This window comes from Sprattus sprattus (assembly GCF_963457725.1).
Source record: "Sprattus sprattus genome assembly, chromosome: 7".
Taxonomy (NCBI): Eukaryota; Metazoa; Chordata; class Actinopteri; order Clupeiformes; family Clupeidae; genus Sprattus; species Sprattus sprattus.
The window spans coordinates 19,797,673-19,809,703 of NC_137926.1; positions in this window are offsets into that span (position 1 = coordinate 19,797,673).

The following is a 12,031-nucleotide window of genomic DNA, read 5'->3' on the forward strand; positions in this document are numbered from 1 at the left end:
CACACACACACATGCGCACACACCCTGAGGAGACGCGTGTGTTTGAAACAGGTCAGCTAGCATTTAGTCCTGTCTTGTCTTTTTAATGAAACCTCTGCGTTCTAGCTGGAATGAGAGCTGATGATTGCTGTGTCCTACTCTCAGGAGCGCTCTGGAGGAATATTCTCTCTTTCCCCTCTGTGTTTCCAGAAAGAAAAAAAAACGTAGAAATAAAATCCTCCCACAGACTGAAAAATAAGACAGCAGAGCCGTGTAATGTTACGATGCATTACATAAGTTGCTCTGCTCAACAAACCAAATGTAGGACAGCTCGTGATGTACATGTCATTCTTTCACAGCAAACTGTTTGTTAGAAAGGGTCGTCCACTAATGGTGTCAGGGCTGCACGGCCCTCGTAAGTGGTTTGGTCAGGAATCACACGTATGGTCGCTGTGAATGGGACCTGACAGCTGAGCTTTCAGTTCCCCAACAGACCACTGGGGGCAGCGCTCCAACAGAGGACCTCCTGGTGCTGACCTGCAACACTCAAGCATAATGCAGTTAAAATGTGTGGATATGTGTGTGTGTGTGTGTGTGTGTGTGTGTGTGTGAGAGAGAGAGTGTGTGTGTCCGTGTCATAGTGAGAATAAAGTCATTAGAGAGGGCCCTTCTGTGTATGCATCTCTAATGTTATCTAACTTCATTGTGTTTACTGTGGTGGACTACTCTTCAGCCCTGGCCGTCGGTGCTGAGGAGACATGTTGCGGGCTAACTCGTGCTGATGGCTTGTTGCTTGAGTGCTCTCCGCAGCATCTGGCTCTGAGAGGCTGACAGATGTTGCTGGGAATGTGAGAGCCCCGACCCCGTCACCCTTTTCACTTCTCCTCGTACTTCTGTGTAGGTGTCTTTGCGGCTGCAGAACGTACGTGCTGGAGGATTACATTAGTGATTAGAGGCAGTCTCGGGACTAATGACACCAGGCCTGAGCTGCAAGGCACCAACTGCACCAAGACTCAGGATGCTCTGAGCATTAACACCAGTAGCCTTCATTTTGCATTGAACGGAAAGAAGGACTTCAGAAGTTTGTCATGTTGTACATTTCGTCTTCGGTTCATTTTTGTTGTACCATTCTCAACATTTGCAAAGCTGTTAGTCGTTTTAAGAGATACATAAAAGACAAACGACAATATTGAGACAAAACACATTAATTCATGACAAGATGAGCTCATTTCATACACTGAGGTAATGCAAGGTGATTTGTACAGACATCATAAAAATGAATAAATTATGATGGTGTCATAAAATGAAAAAAACATAATTAAAAAAGTTTAGCCTACTATTCATCCAAACACACATTGAAATAAGTGTTTTAAGGCTAGATTTGAAATTAGCCAGAGTTTGAGCAGATCTAAGATCTTCTGACAGTAGGTTCCAGTTCTGGGGAGTATCTTAGCTGATTTCTTGCTCATTTCAACTTCAGCTAGTATTGTTTTTAATAAGAAACACTATGAGCAGTGCCTAAAGACTTAAGTAATCTACTAGTTATTTATTTCTTAAGCATGCTGGAAATATAATTTACCCAGTTGAGGGTAAAAAAAGTATAAAGTATACAGCACTTTTAATATGTCTTCTTTCACTGGCCTGAAGCCAGTGTACGGAATGTATTAAAGCTGCAATGTGCTCAGTTGGGGATAGTTGATGTTCTTGATGTAGGATTCTGAAGGAGCTTTGTATATAAAATGGTCTCGATGGGAAGAGCCATTTGCAGTGTTGCAGGTGATAAAGGCATGAATTACTAGTCAGCACATGAAAACTCTTGTTCTTGCTTTATTTCCAAGATGGAAGAAGTCTTTTGTTCTTATTGATTTGACATGAAAACTGATGGTTATCTGAAAGTATTGGCAGTATTACAATTTCTAGCCTGCTTTTTACATTTCAAAGCCTCCTATTCAAGGTTAATGGTACATATTCTCCCGTTGCTGTCAAACAGAATTATCTCTTTATCATCCAATGAGCAGGGCCAGTGCCTGAGACCCTACTATACATTATAGTTGTTTTTTCATACTTCTATCACAGAGCTCAGGTCCCGGAAGTGTGTCATTATGAAGATATAGTATATAGTCTTTATATGTGTGTTTTATATATGCCAGCTCTGGTGCAGTGCACCCTGGAGTGTCGTCTCAACTGCTGGCCTCCCTTCGGCAGAGTGAGTCGGCCCTGTTTAAGCTGCTACTCCTGGTGACGAGGAGGCGCGATGTGCTGTGTGCATTAGGCAATTCTGCGGGTGCCAATCAGGTTTAGAGGCTTTTAGAGTGAGGAGCTTTGACAGGGCTGCGGACAGCTGAGCTGGGCGAGCGTGGCGGCTAAGCTAGCGGAATGACAATGACTCCGCGACGGCCCCCTCTCTCTAGTCCGTGCCAGCCCGTGCTGAAGCAGCATTTCATTTCCTCCCCCGGTGTGACAGACACGGATAACTCAATTTTTGAAGCCAAACACACTGGCAACATAATCACACCTGGAAAGTATTAGTTTATGGGCAGAGGCAGTAGACGGAACATTAGTTGTTTGAAAAGAGGGCCTTGCAGGCAAAATCTTATAAGTACATTAACGGGGGGGGGGGGGGGCTAGATCCACAAGGCTAGTGTTTATTGATTTCTCTTTGGAAGTTTGGTTTATTATCTCGTTTGAATCGTCTGATTGGATCTAGGACTCGAATTGGTCCTTGTGTTGGTTAGTGCTGCATTTTAGAACAGGCATTAAAACTGTCAGTATGTTTGGTGTCCTGCTAAATATTGTCTGGGTGACACCTAGTGCAGTGTAGAGGAGGGCAGTCATTTACCTCTGTCTCGAGATGCGTTTCATCGTGTCATTTTATTTGGTTAATGTTGGAGAAAATGCATTTGGAAGAAAAGGAAGTGAACTGGAAAATTGAATTATGAGTGGCGGCCTCAAACAGACCTTTCCGAGGAGTGGGAAGAACTGCGGAGAGAGAACTGCCTCGTGCGAGCCCAAGTGATTTGTCAAAATACGCGAGGAAAAAGAGTTACTCCGACACAGCAATTCTGAAACCATGACTTACGTATAAAAGAAATCCAGATATTTTTTCCACCCTTCCTCTTCCCTTTAGGATTCATGTCTTTTTTTCTTTGGTTTTTACTTTTATTTGTTCATCCTTTTTTTTACCCACTGTGGGCGGGTGGCACAGTGTGTGCAGTGCCCGCTCCGTAATTGACCTAACTCTGCATAACATGAGACTCTCCGTGCGTGAGGGAGATTCAATACCCCCTGTCCACGCTGGGATTGCATTCCGTTTCGAATTCTGTCGAGGCCAGCGTTATTTTTGTGCGAACAAGATTGAGCCTTTTGCTGCTGGAGCATGTGTGCTTGGGCAGCACTCCTAAAGAGGGAGGTGTGGAACGCATAACCCCGGCTAGAAATGCTCTTTCGATGCTTGTGGAGATTAGTGGATCCTCTGCACTGTCCTCAGTCCTCCGGGAGCTAGCTCCTTCAAGAAGGAAAACGTTGTCTCCATGTTTGCAGGATAGGGCTGGCCTCCTCTCACACTCTCTCTTTCTCTCTCTCTCACACTCTCTATCTCTTTCTATATCTCTCTCACTCCTCTCTCCTCCTCTCCTTGTGCTTCCCTTGGTGCAGCCTAATATAAATGCTTTATATAGATTTTTTTGGCTGTGGATGGAGGTCACCTCAATAGTGTGCAATCCTTTCTGTTCCCTGGTGTTACCTGTCCGAGTCCCCTTTTTTTTTACGTTGTGTTATCTGGTGAACATTGTGCATGTGGTGAACCTCTCCATTGCATTTATATAACAATGTGCATATGTTTTTTTTTTTTGCATATCGATATCGATCTCTGGCTAATGCAGACCTTAATCATATGAAGTAGCCAATGCTGAGCAGGAAACAAATAAGGAAATTGTTAGCATGCATCAATCTGCTGTCCTCAGAGGTCTTACTTATTCTTTCACTCCTCCCCTGCCTCCTCTGGTTTTATGTGCTGTAAAACATGCACCTGTAAAAAAGGTTTTACTGGAGGCTGCACGCTTGTCTCTGCAGGGTGTTTTATTTTTATATTTCCATTGATCTGACCCAGCTGATTTATGGCTGTGCCGGTGTGGGAACATTTGGGGCCAGAGGTGCGGACGCCTGTTAGGTGGCGCTGGTCAATCCTTTGGCAATGATTATATTCGCCTAGGAAATGTTCCCCTTCAGAAGACAAAGCCGGTTTTAATTGCCGGTGCCGACTGCATCTGCATTATTCATACGGCGCCATGTGGTGCACCCGTATCGAGCCGGGGTGTTAATGCCGAATTCCCGGGTGCACAGTTAGTTCCAGGCAAGTGCTGCTGATTGACAAACAAATATCTTTACATACAAATGCGAGGATGTTTTGTTAGCTGAATGACCAACTCTGTGGTCTTGCTGAAGGTTAAGCAATGACGGTTTGGCCTACTCATAGAGGTATTATATAGACCAGGAGAAAGTGAGGAAGTACCACCCCCATTCATTTAAATGGCCCATGATGTGGTATCTATGTCCGCTTAGGAAGTACCAAATTGACCACTGACATCTCTAAAGACGTCGTCCCGTGGGAGCTCCCTTATGGCACCATTTATATGAAAAGCCAATTAGGTACCACCTTAACAGACACAATAGTGTGTCGTTTATGTGGTTTGGTGGATGTTCCGCCTTGAAAACGACCAGCTCAGCAGAGTTTAGTGAAGGGCATGAGCCTCCTCACACATGCATGTTGAAAACCTACTTTATTTCTTGATAGAGTTGTTATAGTTAAAGGCACCCAGTGCAACTTTCGAGGCTTAAAAATAAACATTCAATTTCTAGTCTTTTTTAAACGTAGTAAGTTTCAATAACTCCATACCATTACATATCGACATTCAAGGAGCAAAGACGAGACGTCGTCGTGTGGTGAGAACTGATAGAACAATCGCCGCCATTTTCTTTATTTTTTGTAACCTACAATAAATACAGCAGGATTCCAGTCAATGGAAAAATGGCCCCTCCCCACCGTCGATTGTTGTTGTTTACGATTTTCTATCAGTTCTCACCACACAACGACGTCTCATCTTTGCTCTTTGAATGAAGATATGTAATGGTATGGAGTTATTGAAACTTACTACGTGTAAAAAGGACTAGAAATGTAATGTTTATTTTTCATTGAATGTTTACATAAAGTTGCACTGGGTGCCTTTAAGGTGGCCCCTCTGCTCATTTTCAGTATTCATAATTTTATTTTTGGGTTCTACTAAAATAGACTTACATGCTTCAATGATACAAAAACAGGTACACAAACACATACACATACTGAGAAAGTCTGATGAGCCAAGTGTGCTGTGATTGGTGAGCTCTGTGGGCAATAATATCGTCATTGGTCAATAAGGATTGTGTTACAAAGATTGTTTGTCATCATGTAACAGAGGGAAAAAGTGGTTTCTGTGTCGAAAGAGAGTTACTCCCTCTGGCAGTGCTTTGGCCTTTTGTAACTTTGCAAACAGTTTAAATGCACAAAACGCGTTTTGATACGCTAAAGGAAAGGGAAAAATGCACAAACATAATAGGTCCCCTTTAACGAAAAACGAAAATTAGCAATGAAAAAAACAAATGTAACTGTAAAAGTTTTTTTAAAGAAAAGAAAACTAACTTAAAACTAAAATGAACAATGACACACCATCTAAAACGATTTCGTTTCCCCCCTTGATTTGCACCAAGGTTGTTATACCACTTTGTCCTGTTCTGTTTGACTTCGTGAGAGACACTGGTCTAATAAAAAGGACCAATACATTTTTTCAGTTTCTAGAAACCAACGCTTTCCTCATAATACCTGAAACACTAAAACCAAATAAAAACTCAACTCAATTCCTCAAAAGACAAATAAAACCACTTATGCGCTCGTAAAACAAACTCAAACTAAACTAAAATCAAAAATCAAACTGAAATAAAGAAAAAGAAAAACTTTTGAAACTATAATAACTTCCAGGATAGCGATATAGGAGACTGGCTTCTGAGATTTGTGTCAAGATGTGTGCCTTTTGGCCCATACCATTATATAAGCAATATACAGTATATAGGCTGTATGGAAAACAATACAAAAAAACATTATTAAATGGTGTCATGTAATATATAGGTGATGTGATGATGTCTGTGAATAAAGACATTAATTGTAGCATCTTCTTTTGGAAGTTAAACATCCTACATTAGCACCTATTAATACTATTATTGTTGTGAACTGCGCTTCTATCGGTTAGTTGTTTTCTTTCAGTTGGCTTCATTTACTGTATTTAGTTTGCAAGAAGGATGCAAATGTTACACATTGGGTGGACAAAATGTCTTATACTTAAATTACTCCAAAATGTTACCCTACCAGCAAACGATGTATATAAGCTTGCATGAGATAACATTTTTAAAGATGTCAGCGGTCAACTTGGATGCTAACTGGCTGAAGGTAACCCTCCACATCCTGAGGCCCTGAGCAAACTCACATACTTCCCCTCTTGTCCTCCACATCCTGCCTTCAGCCTCCTAATATTGTGAAGATCATACCTAATGATGAACTTTGCTCACTGTCAAAAGATAGCATGGCTGTATTGTTCCACTCGTAGATCTGTATGGCATCTTAAATCACTGTTCCATACACTCTTACTCTTTTCATTCACTCTGATGCCATCCAGCTGATGGACATGTGGAGCTCCTGCGTCACAAGCCTGGTCTTCCTGTATGGAGGCATGGATCACGCTAGCTAAGTGTGCTGCCCCTTGACGATGGCAACCTGCCAATGTACCGAAACTCAGCATCTGACAGTCACGGTTGCGCATATGATTAAAGAGAAAATGTGATTTGGCCGCTGGAGAACAGTTTGCATCTGTCAGGGGTGATTTTAATCTTCGTGGCGAGCAGCGTCGGGAGCCAGGTGGCAAACGTGGGGGCGAAGGTAGGAAAGGCCGGGATGGTGGGACAGGGCTGGGGCCGAGGGGGTCGCCTCCACACCTTCAGACTACGAGGATGTCATAGTCATTCAAGAAAATATGCAAACTCGTCCGAGCCCTTCTCTTAAAGCTGTGGATCTGAAGGGAGTTTGGGTGGCCGATAACTTCCAACTTTATCTGGGGGGGAGGGGGGGGGGGGGGGTATATTGTTTCCCTGCTTTCTCTATTTTATTTGTGTGTGTGTGTGTGTGTTTGTGTGTGTGTGTGTGTGTGTGTGTGTGTGTGTGTGTGTGTGTGTGTGTGTGTGTGTGTGTGTGTGTGTGTGTGTGTGTGTGTGTGTGTGTGTGTGTGTGTGTGTGTGTGTGTGTTCATTTCATGCACTTACTTTAGACATGATATCTGATTTCACAAGTCTTTATATGGTAATTTCATCAACAGAATGTTAATGGAATCTAAGTTGAAGGGAAATGTCAGGTATTGGTTGGTCACTACCACCCAACCCTTGAACCCAAGATCACAAGAGGCAGACAATGCTTTAGGTTCCTTGAAGGCAGAATGAGTAGGATTTGTCGGTTGCTGTTTGTAAACTCCTCCCCTGCTCAACAAGCAAGAGAGAGAGAGAGAGAGAGAGAGAGAGAGAGAGAGGAAGAGAGATAGCGCAGCAGTGGTTGAGCGAGCTAGAGATTGAATGAAGAGAGGGCGTTACAGAGAACAAAGCAGTGATGCAGAGAACTTAAAGATTATTTCCTGATTGTGTCATGATGGTAACTTTGTAAAGTACAAATAAACACTGCCAACTGCAAAGAATGCAGCCAGCACGCTTCATCCTCCCATCTGCTGAACCTAGTCCACACATGCAAATCTGATCCTGAATCTTACCCAGTCATTATCCTAGTGATTATTTTGCACAGTGAACAGCTCCCAGAAAAGAAAGTTGTCTTAAGATCTGGCTCCCTTCAAAGAGCCATCATACCCATCACTGTCCGCAATTTGTGCAAATAGGCAAAATATGCCGCATGTTGAAGAAATGAGCTAAATTTTAAATGTTCTGTGTGAGTGTTTACATTGTGTGAGTGAGAAGTCATATTTAGACGCAGGTAGCGTGTTTAAGGTGCACTTCCGTCTGTGTTGAAAAGACTTGCCTTCACTGCTGAGGGTATGATGCCTCACATGAGGTTTCTCATTCAGATGCAAGGAAAGGGTTTGGTCTGTGGTCAGGCCGGGTTCACTCTGCCCGCCGCCACCGCATTGGTTTTCAGTGCCATGACCACAGCAAGCTTCAAGTCACACATGCCCTTCCTTTTCAATTACCCGTACTGAGGGGGCTGTAAATGTCATGCATTCCTTTCCATGAAACATCGCAGAGAAACAGAGAGGAAGAGAGGAAGAGAGAGAGAGATAGAGAGAGAGAGAGAGGAGAGAGAGAAGGGGGGGGGGGGGGGGGAGGACAGAAAATGGAAAGAGAGGAGATAGTAATCTGCCACCACTTCATCTCGTAAGCTTAAAGGTTGATGGAGGGAAATAAGGGTGGAACCTTTGAAGGAAATATGTTAAGAAGGGATTAGTCACCACCCAAAAATAAGGTTGGGGATGTTTGACTTTTTTGCACTGACTGCATTAACATTTGCGAGAGAGGGTCAAGCTGGAGGTCTCGCAGGTCATCCTGCCCTACGCGACGCTCTCGTCAGACTTACCAGAGGCTTACTACCAGCCTGTGCTTCCTTTTGTTGCCTCCTTCTGTTCATCAATGTGGCCAACTCACTATCTCTTACACAAGCTAAGTTCCGGTATTCAATAAGAGGAGTAGCGCACGATGCGAGTCGCCTCACCTGTGCTATGTTCCGTTTCCATACCTCCATGAGTATACTTATACGCAGTACACAGTACACACTTACTAGGTACGCATATTCTCAGCAGGTGAGTGTTGTTCCAAATCTAATACTCCGTGGTGCACTTACCGGAAATTAACTACAGTCCCGGGTGGGGGGATAGCCAGCTGCTTAGCATAACTGCCATTCAGAACCAATGGTAATGCTACCAAGCTAGGCTAGCTAGGTATGCTAACTGTCCGTATACATCGTTAAAAACCACCAAAATACTCATGTCACTGGCTTTAATTTGAGAATGACATGTTAGTAGTACATTTAATATCAGTACAGTTGTTTAATTACTGCTGATATTGACATTTACGGTCTGTAGCCTTGTGGTCTTCTGACTCTGCTATCGTAGCCACCGTAGCCATTATGTCCGCCATTGATTTCGAAATAAAACGCAAAGCTCTGCCTGGCTCCGTCTCTTCCGCTACGTAGACCAGATGGCGGCCGTTGAGAATGGAAAGTGTACCCTGGTTCCACACTCAGCTTTTTGTCCGTTATGAGTACACATACGGGTCCTTTGGGTATACTTCTTTTCGCCGCGATCAAAATCGGAACACCCTACATACTCAAACTAAGGATGGTAGGTACGGAGGGTATGGAAAACGGAACAGAGCCCCGGTGAATGAGATGCGCATTGCATGCAATCTGAGGCGTAGCGCACGAAGCGAGTCGCTCGAGGCGCATAGCCTATAGCCTACTATAAACGTGGTTGAGACGGCGCACATAGCCTACTATAAACGTGGAGACTCTTATTAAAGCTCTTACTCATTCTCGTGGTTGAAAGTCGGTAACAAGTCACCATAAACGTTGTTGAGACACTTATTAAAGATCTTACTCATTATCGTGGTTAAAAGTCGGTAACAAAACAGAGTCGGTAAGTCTTTGAGGTTTGTCCCTGGCCATTGTCTGACCATTGTCTTTACACCTTTGACTGAGGTGCCCCAATGTGTTTACACCTCTCTCATCAATATGCATAGTGCTCTAGGTGAAGAATAGAGTCATTTTCTAAGTTACTTATTATTAGTAGAAACCACAAACAGTTTCTGAGTGCTAAACTCACCTATGTGGACCAACACCTCTGTTTACAAGGTTCAGAGTAAAAAAGAAAACTTCTAAAATATGTACAATGTGTTTTTGTACAAAGTCTGAGGACCTCTAAAGGACCTTTTTAGTGTATTTAGATTTAACTTTAATAAAACACTTTTTAATACATTCCTTTTACTGCCATTGTATTATTGCTGAGGTGTTCTAGAGTATTCATTTATTCATTTTAATAAAACACTTTTTTACTACATTCCTTTTACTGCCATTGTATTATTGCTGAGTTGTTCTAGTGTATTCATATCTATATCTACTAATTTAAAATTGTTGTCCTTATTCATTGTATTCATATCATACCATGCCTCTTACCTCATATTCTTTGTATATCATATCATGCCTTGTAGAACCTGATAATGTAATAATTTCCCGATAATGTAATAACTCCCGATAATGTAATACAAATTCATTCATAAGTCCCTAAAACATGTAATAAAACCTGATAATGTAATAATACCCCGATAATGTAATAAAGTGCAGGTTAGCCTCAATTTTGCAGAACTTGATAATGTAATAATTACCTGATATTGTAATAACTTTGGTTGGTGCTGTAGCATCAGGTCTCCAGTTTCAGAGGTCCAAACAGTGAAGCTGTCCAGAGACCTGCTGCTTCACTATTAGCAGATACAGTATATATTTTATATGATTGCGAATGCACAATTTGTACAATGGTGAAAGGGATATTCAGTGGTAATCAACTAATAGAGAAAAAATAAGAACATTTTGGTATGTTATAGACTGGCAGCTAATGGGCACATAGAACATTGAGTTTCTAAGTCCTCATTGATCATCAATAGCTGACATTTTGCTATTTGATTTATATCAAATTCTCTTTTGATTTTGTGTGGCAATGTCCCTTAAAAATTACACTATATACTGCAAAACATCATGCACTGACCAAAGTTTTTACAATATCAGGAATTTATTACATTATCAGGTTCTGCAAAATTGAGGCTAACCTGATAATGTAATAACTTCCAATTAATGTAACATTTTATTACATTATTGGTATGGCGATTGTTACATTATTGGGAAATGCACTTTATTACATTATTGGGATATTATTACATTATCAGGTTTTATTACATCTTTTAGGGACTTATGAGGGATTTTTTATTACATTATCAGGGTTATTACGTTATCAGGAAATTATTACATTATCAGGTTCTACATGCCTCTTACCTCATATTCATTGTACTTATATCTTATCATGCCTCTTACCTCATATTCATTGTATATATCTTATCATGCCTCTTACCTCATATTCATTGTATATATCATATCATGCCTCTTACCTCATATTCATTGTACTTATATCTTATCATGCCTCACCTCATATGCATTGTATATATCATATCATGCCTCTTACCTCATATTCATTGTATATATATCATATCATGCCTCTTACCTCATATTCATTGTACTTATATCTTATCATGCCTCACCTCATATGCATTGTATATATCATATCATGCCTCTTACCTCATATTCATTGTATATATATCATATCATGCCTCTTACCTCATATTCATTGTACTTATATCTTATTATGCCTCTTACCTCATTCATAACTTCTATTGCTACCTTCACATGTACTTCTGCATCAGCACTTTGCATATCATATCTGCACTAATGACCAACTATTGCTGCCAATGTTACTACTGCTCATACCCCATATATTTTGTACTGTCATATCATACTGTATATATCCCATCTATTTATTTTTATATTACCACTATATAAAATAGAATAGCATACTCTGCACTCTTCTGCTATCTGTACTTCTGGTTAGAATCCGTTGCCTCAATACTTGTACTCTGTGCAATGACAATAAAGTTGCCATTTGCGTCTTGTTATCATTGTCAACTTGTGGGAGTTGTATTGTTAAACGGTGAGTACTTTGGTAGATTAAAGTGTAAACTTTGAATACAAATGCTATAGTACAACTTCTATGCATTATCTGTAAGGTTGTGAGTGTGCAGTGGTAATGTAAGTTTGATTCGTTTTCGTTTTTTTCGTGGAAATAACTGACATTGCTTGACCGTGTAGCTATTTGTTTAGTTTCTTTAAAGAAATAAATGACATTGCTTGACCGTTTAGCTATTTGTTTTGTCTCTGTGA